Below are 7,157 nucleotides of genomic sequence, written 5' to 3'. Positions count from 1 at the left end.
ACAACATTTTGAAAATATAATTACTATGTACAAATCTATGAAATGTATATAAAATATTATTAAAGGGAAAAAGCAGGATTGAACATATCCTCATAGCCAAAGTGACCTTAGGAAAATTCACAGTACTTATTGTATTAATATGCACAGTACTGTTAAGAACTGAGAGTATTTAGGGCTTGGGAGTAAACCACACTCCTCTTTCCCACCAAGGTATAAACCACCTGAGAGACTGCATTGGATACTGGAGAGGAGAGAAAATAAAGAATCAAAGTTATGATCTTTTGGTTCTTCTCATCAGAAATTTCTGCACCTGCATGCTGCTAAAAGTCAGTTGTTCTACTGGAGAACTTTCACTCAGTAATCAAAACGAAGTACAGCTTGTCAATATTTTGTATATGTTTCATAGATTTGTAAATAATTCAGTCTAACACAAAAGAGTAGACAGCCAAAAACTACCACGGCTACTGATAAAGCTGATGCTGGAGATTGCATGGCAACAATGGGCCTCCCAACACCAAACTATAGGATGAGGCAGGCTTACACTGAGGTGCTAACTGGTAGTGCAGGGCAACTGCAATCCTCCCCTCCCCTCACTCCACAGGCCTATCCCTGTAAAATCTGCAGCACAAAGAAATAGGCCAGAAGGCATGATTCCTGAGAGAAGCCTGGCCCCAAGAGTAAGACTGGCCAAAGAGGCCAAGGTTTCTCACAGTTTCTCACCATCAGGTATCTTACCTCATGGAGAAGAGGAAGGGGTGACCCAAGAGGCCAGGAGTGTTAACAGGACCCCCTGTAACTACACCACATTCCCCACTCAATTTTATTCTCTTAATTTAGTAGTCTTCACTCTGGCGTAAGTCTACCCTGGGATTCCATGGGTACTTTCTAAGGAGAATACAGACATAGGAAATTTTAAGGAAATCTATTCCATTTATTCAACTTTCACCTATTCTTTCCCAAAATTGAGCTGCCTGAAATATGACTGAGGTTGAGATGTCACATCAATTCTATTTTTACAACTCCTTTTAAAAATCATTCTTTAAGCTTCAAGTCAGTGACAAGTAAAAAAAAAAAAAAAAAAAAAAAATCATTCTTTTCCCGCTTATAAAAGACAGGCATCTTCTTATCCATCCCAGATCCTTCTATAGCAAATTGCTCTGGTGTGCAAAAAAACCTCTAAGGCATCATACAAAGGAACAATTCCAAATACTGTCTTGAAATCAAAATTTGATTTAATCAGGGTATAAGAAACCTACATGAGGATTTCCTGGCTTTCCTTATATATATTTCAGTTAAGAGAAGAGCCTGGTGCTAGAAATTGGGTATTTTGGTCTATGTTGAGGTGTTCTGAGTATACATACACTGGGGCAAGGGCAGGGGCTGTGCTAATTTTTGTCCAATGCCATTTCCTCTTCCATTTCCTGATGATGTCAAAGAACGCGGGTGAGAGAGCAAACAAAAATACTAAAGGAGGTTGTACCCTACTTCATCCAGATAACAAACTCACAGTCAGGTTCCAGGCTCCACATATACATCTCAGAATTTGGATATGCAAGATTTGTGAAAATCATTCTGGGAAATACCAATTAGCTACAAGGCACACTTACTCCGGAATGAGAGCATTTGATGTAAAATCTCATTCTCCTGTGTCTCAGATGCAAATTCCAAATGATTTCAAGGAAAAGAATGTAAAAAATTCCAAATTTCCTTTCAATATATCAATGTTACATGAAAAAGGAACATATATAACTAGAAAGTTAATGTTTCTTATTTTCTTTAATAGATATTCAGATCTTAGAAGAAAATATTCTAATTAATTTTTGCCAAAAGATTATTGAATACAGTAAATCTATATTCATTTTTTTACCAAAATATGTCTGCTCAGTGTTATTTGTTAAACATTTCTCACCTCATTATTCATTCCTACCATTCATGTAATAGACTTAGATTTAGATATATTGTTTTCTATTTTAAACAACACATTTAACAACAATCATTTACTTGCTTGTGTAAGCCCTATACCTAATTATCACCCAACATATTTTCCCATTTTGTTGCCTAGCAAAAAGTTACATTTACCTATAAATACATGAAGTAATTGAGAAGGGAGCTCCATTCACTTCGTTGAGAGATATATTTCCAATAAAATTTTAGTTCTCTTTAGTAATTGTTTGTAAAAATTTATAATGTAGGTATGATTATTATGTACTAACAATAATTGTAATGATAACTCCATTCAAAAGAAATTTCTGACATTTAGAACCTTATAGTCATAGGAATTTTTTAAATTACAAACTATTTTTTTTGAGATAAGAGTCTCACTCTTGTCATCCACGCTGGAGTGCAATGACATGATCTCAGCTCACTGCAACCTCCACCTCCCAGGTTCAAGTGATTCTCCTGCCTCAGCCTCCCAAGTAGCTGGGATTACAGGTGTCCACCACCACACCCAGCTAATTTTTGTATTATTAGTAGAGACAGGGGTTTCACCATGTTGGCCAGGCTGATCTGGAACTCCTGAGCTCAGATGATCCACCCACCTCAGCCTCCCAAAGTGCTGGGATTACAGGCGTGAGCCACCATGCCCAGCCTATAAACAACTTATTATTGTGGAAAAGAATAATAGAGTAAGCAATAAAATATATTTGGGCACAAAATACATTAAAATAAAATTATGTTAGGGAAGTAGAATGAAAATACAAATTCAAATAGGAAAAGGCATAATGTAAAATTTCTGTGAAAATAAATGATGGTGAGTATTCCTTTTCTATGGATTTAGATTTCATTTAGATTGCATTTTAGGTAACATAACCCTTTTTATTTTAAAATATTCACATTTATATTACGCAAAAAATTACATGTTTTGCCACTAAGGTCAAAATATTTTACATGTCAACTTAAAAACTATTTTAGGGGTGTGTCAGCAAAAGTATGAAGACCATTACCTTAACCCTGTGGGCTTATCCACTGAGATCAGGCTGGGATACAGTTACTTCCTTGGGTGAGAAGTCAGCAGTCAATTGTAGTAGTCGTGCTCCCATCTTCATGAGACCACTTCTCCAATACTGATTTCACCTCTTTTGTAGGATGTCCTGGGGCCACTAAACTGTAGAGTCTGTCCCCAAAATGCCCTGAATGGGTCAGAACAATTTATCGATTAAATCAGTTCCAATGCTATTCTGTATCCAAGGCTGTAATTCACAATATGTTCTATCACCATCTCAAACTATGTCCTGTCAGCTTGCCCAAAGTTATCAGAATTTCTAAAATGTGATCAAATACTTTAATAACTAAGAACCAACAAGATGTTCTCAATTTGATTTTAACCCTCTCCCAGTATTAATTTTCCAGAGAGAAATTAAAAGTTCAGAGATTAAATCACTCTGTCCTTCTAAATTATGGCCCAAAGTAATCAGTACCAACTTCATGTTAAAGTCCAAATCATTAATGGCCAACATTGAACTCTTTTACTCTGTGAATTAAAGTTCAAACAGGCTTTGTCACTCCCTGGAAGTGAACTTAGCTCCAAACCTGAAATTTCCCTTCCCCCGGGGAGCTGATGCTGTTTGGCTTACCCCAAGCCTCCCTTGGCAGGAGCAAGCTCCTTTGAAACTTGTGTGAGGTAGCAGAGGAGAAAGCACACTTTCCATGAGCAGGATGGCTCCCAAGAGAAAGTGGAGAGGAAGAAGGTGGGCTGCCCACGAGCCAAACTTAAACATTGGGAAACTCACTGGTGGCACTCAAACAGAGCATCAAATGATATGTTCGTGGCACTCCAACGTTTCAAGAAAAATGTGATACGGAAAAAAAAAAAAAAAAGTTTTTCCCTAAAATAGGGAAAAATTACAAGAAACAATCTCTCTTATTTAAGAATTATTTATTGAATATCATGGTGCAAACTTCTGAGCTAGGTTCACTGGGAAATGCATAAGTGAGTCAAAGCTGGATGCTGCCTAACAACCAACCACTAGTATTTCTAACTCAATTATTATATATGTCAGTGACTCATATTTTAGATTTTTGTTATAGCACCACCCTATTTCCAGTACCAATTTTTATATTAGTATGCAAAAGTTGATACCAAACAACTCCAAATAGCTAAGTGACTCAGGACAGCAGAGATGTATTTCTTATTCATATACCTAGGTATGTTATTTGGGAGCTGTTTTCCACTTTGTCCTGTCTCCGAGACCCTGGCTGATGGAAGCCCACTCAATTTGAAACATCGTTGGAGTAGTGATTAAAGATGGCCACATTTTCCTGTAACTCTGTGGTTGACAAAAATTTTTGTAATAAAGATGGCCACAAATTCTTTGTCACTCTCCCTCCACCCCTATCAAATGTTTATTTCCTCTCCCCTTAAAATTGAGCTGGCCCTGTAACTGCTTTTACCAATACAACATGTCATTTCCAGACCTAAGACTTACAAAACCTCGAAGTTTTTGCTTTTTTTGCATTTGAGAATCCTAAGCCACCATGCAAGAAAGAAGTCAGGCTACTCTGCTGAAGAAGCCATGCGAATCAGAGAGTCTTTGGAACGGCATGGGTAAATAGAAAAGCTCAGCTACTCTAGCAACCTAGTTGAGCCTCCAAAAACTCCAGCCCCAAACAATACCAGGCTGGAACCACATGAGAGACCCTGAGCAAGATTAGACAACTGCCCATGAGCCTAGTCAACCCACAAAACTGTTACAGATAATAAAATGGTGACTGTTTTAAACCATTAAGATTTAAGGTGCTTTGTCATGGGACAATAGATAATTAAAATATTTCATCACTGTTGGCAGGAAGAAACAGCGCAGGATAAATGTTCACAGGCTCCTAAAGCTTTTATTTGGAAATGACACAAGTCACTTCCAATCACATTTCATTGGCCATTCTTGAGGTAAAAGGAGTAGGGAAATCCAAATCTACGTGTGTGGAAAAAGAAATAGAAATATTTGGTGGCTAGTACTAATATCTTCCAGAGATTTACAAGTAAATCAGTAAATAGATGAAGTCTCAGGGGAAAAAAGCTAACAACAGGAGAAAAGAATGTACATGACGATTCTTGTAGATGTCCTCTAGGCAAAGCAGGGATGTAAGAGGAAAAGGAGGGTAGAAAGAAGTCAAAAATAAAAAAAATAAAAAAGCATCCGCAGGGAAAAAGTAGAAATCTTGGGATCTAAAGGACAGTTTCAATAACAGAATAGTCAAGAAGAGCATAAAATAAAAGGCCAAAATGGGTGGTACAGGTAAGGAACACACAGAAATTCAAAGAAGGTAGGTTAATGTGGGCTGATAGAGGCCTCAGGTGGAAGTAGAATTGAAAGAATGGATAGGCCATGGAATTTGTATGGTTAGAAATAAGAAGGGCATGCTCCGTGAGGAAACAGCATGAGTCAAGTCCTAGACCGTGCAATACACATAGCATATATGGGGCAAGGGACTAGGTATCGTAAGGGGAAACGTATCATTTAATAGAGGGTATCCAAGGGATTGTTTGCTAGGGAACGGGAAGGCAGGGAAGCCACTCAGGGACTTATGGAGGCCCTTGAGTGCTTTCTGAGTTGTCCTCTTCAAATTACAGAGCACCCCTGGAGATTGGTGTCTGAGCAAAGGAAATCAGAACACAGTTCTAGTCTCTTCGTGTAGGAATGAAATAGGAAAAGACTGACGGCAAGTCACCAATTGGAAAGTTATTGCAGTACTCAAAGCAAGAGTATCCTATTGGGACAAGAGCTTGTTACTTAGGGTGGAAAATAAGAACTTCCAACTAGTCCAGTTCAAGGGGCTTACAATGAGAATCAAAAAAGCTGGGGTTTTGGGAAGGCTTCAAGTGTGAAGAAGTCGAGACACTATTTTATCAAGGATATAAAGGAAAACTTTTTTACTTCACGTGGCAGCCAATGTTGGTTAGCTACCCAACATTCCCCACCCCACTTCCTTGACAGTAGAACTTTAATACTGTCCAATTCCTCTCTTCCCTCCAAACCAACTGGATAAGAAACCTACACACACTAATTCAGCCCCAAGGTAAATCCTGAGGGTCTAAGCTACTGGTTCTCAACCAGTACCACACCTCTGGGGGGTGGGAGGGAAAAACGGTTGATTTACGGTGTCACAATGCCTGAGGTGTGGTACTGACATAGTTGGAAGGAACCAGAGATGGTAAATGTCCAGCAATGCTCAACACAGTCCTGAATAAGAACTAAAAAAGCCAGATAAACACTAGGCAATCATGGATGTCCCATGCTCCTTGTCTGTTACTGCTTTAGGGACAGCTAATAGCCCAGTTCTGGTCAATAAGATATAAAGAGTGGCCTGCTTCTGGGGTGCTTTCTTCCTTCCTATCAATGTTGTCTCAACTGTATACGGCTCTTGGGACTGCTACAGCTATCTTCTCCTCAAAACCAGTTTCTTCTTTATCTTCCTATTTCCATCACTGACACCTCCCATTTTCTGTTACCAAGTCCTAAAGCAATTTTAACTTCTCCTAACCCTTAACCTTAAGGTGACTATTCCTTTAGGTTTGCCTGGGATAAAACTGATATAACTCCTGGTCTCTGGCTATAATTATTAATGCCCTACTTTACTTCCAAAAGTGTTCCATATTGAAGGATAGAGTATATGGTCATTTACTACCAATTGTGTCGCTCTCCCTCAGGTACCTCTAATGCAGGGCTCAGCAATATGGCTTATAAGTTGTTTTTGCACCTCTCCAGAACTAAAAAAAAAAAAAATTTACATATTTCAACGATTTTCTTAAAAATCAAAAGAATATTTCATACCTGAAATTATATTAAAAATTCAATGTCCATAGTTTTACTGAAGACAGCTACACTCATTCAAGTATTGTCTATGGCTGCTTTCTCGTTACAAGGTAGAGCTGAGTAGTTAAGGCAGAGACTTAAAATATGATCGGGCCCTTTACAAAAAATGTTTGCCAACCCCTGCTCTAATGTCTCCCCTAGCTCTGAGTCTCCTCACCTCACGCACAAATACCCTAGCCTACTAACTGCTTTCCCACTCTTTCCCCAGCCTCTAATCCTTCAGACACCTGGTTGCTATACAACCTCTCTACAAGACTGTCGACCCTGTCACTTGGCCCGTCAATATCCTCAGTGACTCCTCCAAAACCGACAGTGAAAGGTTCAAACCTATTCTATGAGACTCAA

Source organism: Pan troglodytes, chromosome 3 (genome assembly GCF_028858775.2).
Source record: "Pan troglodytes isolate AG18354 chromosome 3, NHGRI_mPanTro3-v2.0_pri, whole genome shotgun sequence".
NCBI lineage: Eukaryota > Metazoa > Chordata > Mammalia > Primates > Hominidae > Pan > Pan troglodytes.
Note: the sequence above shows the minus strand (reverse complement) of the source record.